Source organism: Lactuca serriola, chromosome 4 (assembly GCF_051521515.1).
Source record: "Lactuca serriola cultivar US96UC23 chromosome 4, Lser_US96UC23_V15, whole genome shotgun sequence".
In the NCBI taxonomy this organism is placed as follows: domain Eukaryota; kingdom Viridiplantae; phylum Streptophyta; class Magnoliopsida; order Asterales; family Asteraceae; genus Lactuca; species Lactuca serriola.
Window position 1 is genome coordinate 221,499,907 of NC_136411.1, and position 6,000 is coordinate 221,505,906.

Here is a 6,000-nt window from a genome sequence, read left to right on the forward strand (position 1 = left end):
ATGATTATTAGCATATCACTTTTGCTCCCACTAGCTTTGACATGTACTCAGAAATCAGCTCGACTTCTAGAAATCAATACTTTATTGACTTTCTTACCAAAGTTCAGACTTCTGATACTAGATTTCTTTGATAAAGCTTTATCATAATCATACACCTTATCTTAGATAGCTCACAGGTGTGTCTAAACAATTTTTAAGAACTATGAAAAGGGATGCCGTAATCATAGTCTCAATTGTTTAGACCTTTGCCACTTCTCACAAGTCCATGTTAGTGTGTCGGTAAACCACACACGCTCCACTAACGACTTTGAGAATGCAAATATTACAAATGCTATCTAGCTAAAATCTACTTAGTGAAAGTGTTTCCTCACCATCATTTCCATGAATCGGAGAGAAACCTTATGACACTTAGATTTACTGGTGTATGTGTTCTTATCCATGTGAATTGTCAAAACCATAGTCATAAGACAGGGATGATGACAAATCCAAACTCATATGGCCTGAACTCAATCTTAATTTCATGCCACCTGGCAGATCAAGGACCTGCCATTGCTTCCAAGTTGTTGTGCAACCAATTGAGAACTCTAAGAACTCATATGCAAAGCCAACTTTAATTGGAATGAGCACAGAATATGTCAACACAATAGGTTATGAACCTCAAGTCGTGTGCTAGTGAAGAACTTTCGGTTTTATTCTTGATTAGTTCTTGAGACTTTCAAGACTTTTAAGACTCCCACTTTCCTCTTGACCTATAAGACTTTCTTGTCAGTTATTCAAGAGACCGTGTGGATTCTAATCAAGACAAACACTTCACAAAATTGGCCTTAGTTGGTCTTTGTTTTATCCAAAACATCACAACTTACCAATTTCAAATGTACAAGAGTAGAAAACTTTTACTCTTACATTTGACAAGTGTTTTAAACCTTCTCTAAGACATGTCACTCAAGTTACAATCTTGGAGTATGACTCTAAGACGTGTATTGGAACGAAGTATGACTCATCTTCTTGATTTAACCATTTTAGTAATTCAAGTTCCTCTTCTTAGTCATAAGAATGCACTATGATTTCCTAAGAGAACTAATTTTGATATGGTTTCTTAATCATTAAGATGATCACAAAAACTGATACTAAATCACTCTCCCATCTTTTCAGATTTGAGAAACTTTTATCCTTCCGCCTAACTTGATTCTTCTTATTCGCTCTGCCTTACATTGGAACCTTTTCCAATGTCTCAGAATTACACTTAAGCTTGTAAGTATAACCATATTTACTAAGCTTAAGTAAATCATGACGAATAGTCTTATCAATCTTTTGTGGTGGACTTAATCAGTGCACAAGACTATGTACTCAATCCCTTAGTCCTTTACTTGACTCACACATCCATGTGAACAAGTAATTAGTCTTAATTTTCCAATACTTGAAAGTTCTCATTCATCATGCTATACAACTTGCATGATTCCAAGTTCCGGTCCAATTGAAACTTGGGTGATGAGAATCTTTCCTTATTTGGTAAATTTAGACATTACCACAAATGAAAGAATCAATTTCATATTTCCACTCTTGCTATTAATGGAATTATATAAGCAACAATTTTTCCTCAAATGCCATTGTAAGGATATTTTAAAATAAATAAAATCATCATTTTTCCTTTTATTTTAAAAACTTTGCGGAAAAACTATCCTTACAATCCATATGAAAACTTGTTGTTATCTATTTCTAAGCAATAGCTCATATCTCCTAAGAAGTAGCTCAAGAATCCGATCTTCAAACTATGCGATAGAAATCCGTCTATGCGATCAGATTCAACATATTCTTCCTATTAGTTTCTTTACTTTTCTTTGATTCTTAAAACATCAACATGTGACCCGGTCACATTATATATCAAGAATATCATAATAGAAACTTAGTAGAGTTAGATAGTGGACTTTACCTGAAGTAGAGTCAAACTTATTGACTTTAACACCCTTAGGTAAATTGGCAGCTTCGCAACCAATGCTCCTTCCTTTGGCAATATAAACATATGGACCCTTTGGTAACGGTACACGGGACTATCACAGACTTAGTTTTTCTCTTTACCATTTGGTCAACCCAGTTAACTATGGCCGATCCCTTTCCATTGGGAAGAGATAGCTTTACTGGATATCTAATGTCATCATTGTCAATGTCCATAAAGTTTTAGGAAGTTGATCTTAGCAAATAGATAAGATCATTAAGGGTCTTGTCATAGTCTGGTTCATAGGAGTCCCAATGGAGCTCACTATGTGACTTAGAAAGTGATTGAACCACCAACTTTCTCAAGACTTTGACACCCAACTCTCCCGACTTGTCAATATGTGACTACATCTCCAAGATGTGACCACACATTGACCTTTACTTGCTAATAGGGCTTGAGTGACCTTAAACTTTTCAAGAACTTGTGGGTTAGGGATAATAATTGGAGGAGGTGAAAGAAGTATGATTTCCATGGGACATCATCTTCATTTAGGAAAGCTTGTTTCAAGAGATTTGGGAAGATCATAGATGTCTAAACCAGACATCTTTTGGGAGATATTCAAGAAAGTTGATCTAAAGTCCTTAATATGACACCCAATATGAAATATTAAGGCTAGGACCCAACAAACTATTTTATAACTTAGAAGAGGGATGCCGTAATCCAAGCTATAAAATATTTGAAGGTAGGTGAATGACGATTCACCAATGTCCACCAAGATAAACGAAATGTGTTATTAGGTTTTAATTGGATTTGAAACTCCTAGATCTTTTGAGATTCATTGAACTGTTCAATGGCATGTTTCAATCTCGAGTGTGCCCTTCAGGTTTTGTGACTGGGATGCCGAGGATCACAAAACAAGGTGTGAAGTAACCATGCAAATTACTTGGTACCCTTAAGTGTTTACCCCTCAATCGATGTGCCGGTTAACCACACACGCTCCATCAATACTATAATAAACATTAAGTTACCCTTTGCCTACCTTGTTAAATACGAGTTAGTGTGCCGATTAACCACACACGCTCCACTAACCGACTTAAACAAAGTGCAAAGTGTAATTTCATGGATTAGCACCTTATTCACATTTTCCTAAGTAACTAAGATTGGGTATTATTAAGAGTTTAGTTACTTAGTATTTATCATTAATACTTTTAATGAAGGAGAATTATAGTCATGTCAAACCCGTTCGGCTAACGACCCTCCAGCGGTCAAGGAAGCGGTGGGTGAGAGTGGACACCCATTAAACTGCCATTTTATAGGCAGTAACCTTATACCCCCCTTATAGTCCGGCTTCGTGAATGAGGCCTACTAACGGTAAGACTGACTTTACTCTTATACATACATACATATATATATATATATATATATATATATATATATATATATATATATATATTATTAACTTATAATATTATAAAGTATAAGGGTTGAATTTTAACTTTTAAAATTCTAAGGGCTAACTTGGAATTAAAGTATTCATAAGTGAAAACTTTTCAAATTCCAAAACTTGAGGGCAAGTTTTGAAACTATTCAAAACTAATTAGTTCCATAACTTATGTGTTTAAAGTAGTTTTAATCCAAAAACTCTTCAAGTTCCATAACTTGTGGACAAGTTATGGAAGACTTTAAACTAATAAAAGAATTAACTTTTCTTTATTTTATAACTTATGAAATTAATTAAGGTTACACTTTTTATTTATTTATTATTTAATGAAGAGACTCTTGGTCCTCCATAACTTGAGGACAAGTTATGGAGTCATAAAACCATTTAATTAGAACTAGACTCTTCATTTTGTAACCTTTGCCAACTTTTATGAGTTTTATGAAACTTAAATGTGACATTTCATATAACTTGAGGACAAGTTACAAAAAAACATTTTAGAATCAACTCTTAGATTAATTTGGATTGAAAACAACTATTTCTCTCAACTTTTCTATTAATCTAAGCAACTCATAAGAACAAGATAATTCAAATCAAACTTTTTCATGTAATTAGTCTAAACCTTAAACTAATACAAAACATGAATCTATTGACAATTATCTTTGAAATTGGATTAGCATGAACATTACCACATCAAAAGCAAGTTTATAAGTCCAAAAACATCTTAGGGTAATGTTCCTAGTCTAATTCCAACCAAAAAACTCGAAAATATGCTGTCTGGGGCTCCAACTCGTCGAGTGCACGAACCAACTCGGCGAGTTGGATGCATTTTGCCTTGGATTCGGCGAGTCCATTCATGGACTCAGCGAGTCTGCTGGGCAGACAGCATCAAAACTCGATTTTTCAGCTTCTTTTGCAAGTATAACAAGAAAACAAGCCTAGGATCTGATACCACTGTTGGGTTTTGAGCATTCTAACACTCCTAAGTGTACATGCAACCCTAAATACCTTGGATCTATATTTTCTCTATTATACATGCAAATATAAACTTTCCAAGGTATTATCCTAATCTAGCATACAAAACAATGAATAAAACAAGATAGAATACATACCTCTTTGATGTAGAAAGTCTTCATGAAGCTTGAGTGCCTAGTGCCCCAAGTGTGACACCTCAAATGGTTCACACAACAACAAATACAAATGGAATGACTTGAGAGAACTTCACACTTCATGAAAATCGGCTAGCCCTTTCTTACTCTCTCCAGTAGCCGATTTTGGTCAAGAATAAGATGCATATATAGTTAGGGTTACACCATGTAAACCCTAATTAACATGGCCTTTCATTTCCATGATCCATGGGTACAAAAACACCATGGAGCATCCATGAAGCATCATATGGGTTTTAGCCCAACTAGATAATCCATGGAGCATTAGCCCACTATATAAGTATGGATGATTTACACAATCAACCCATATATTTAATTAGTCTTCTTTTGATCACTTAATTAATCCTAGATTAATTCTTGATCAATACTAATTAAATAATCTTATTATTCTTATTATTAATATACTAGAACTTATAATATATTAATAACCATAAGTGTCTTATTTCTCTCATTATAGTCTATCCAAATGCATGATGCCATGCAACCCAAATGGACCATGCCGGGTCGGGTCAAGTCTTACCAATTATAGTTATGGACTTAGACATTAATCCAACAACAATAACATATAAACACATATTGGGCCTTGTCCACTACATCAGACCAAAATCCGGACTAACTGGGGCCTTGCCCCTGCATCGGACCGAAGTCCTGAAACTGCATAGGACCGAAGTCCGGACTAACTGGGGCCTTGCCCCCCGCATCAGAATGAATTCCGACTAACTGCATCAGACCGAAGTCCGGACTAACCGGGGCCTTGCCCCCTGCATCAGACCGAAGTCTGGCTAACTACATCGGACCGGAGTCCGGACTAACCGGGGCCTTGCTTGCTGCATCGGACTGAAGTCCGGAAACTGACTGAGCATAACATATCAACTAGCATAAGCACATATACTGCATACTGCATCAGACCGAAGTCCGAAACACATAGCACAAAGACATGCTTGAATCACAAAGACATCAAGCACACTAAGCTACTGCATCGGACCGGAGTCCGGATCTACTGCTAACTAGACGGGTCGGCATTGTGGCCGTAGACCCGCTCCTAACTGAAGGAAACTCACCTGAACTTCTGAACTCGGCCGATAACCCTCTGGCTGCTATCTGACGACTCTCCGAAATGCTGCTCCTCTAGCTCCCTGAGCTACCAATACCAATAACAAGACTATGCCTAAGCTGAGCTCTAGAAGTCAAATTAAGTCAACTCTGGTCAAAGTCAAAGTCCTGGTCAAAGTCAACCTTCCAGTTGACTCTACTCGCTGAGTCAACCCGTAAAATCGTTGAGTTCTTAAACTCATAATCCTTCAAAATACCACTCAACTCGCCGAGTCACCCCAAGACTCGTCGAGTTCAACGATCTCCGAGTCCCATCCTGACCAAACCCACCGAGTCACCACTTAACTCACTGATCTGCGTCTTAACCAGAGAAGATTGGGGTTTCTGCGACCAAACTCGTCGAGTCCAAG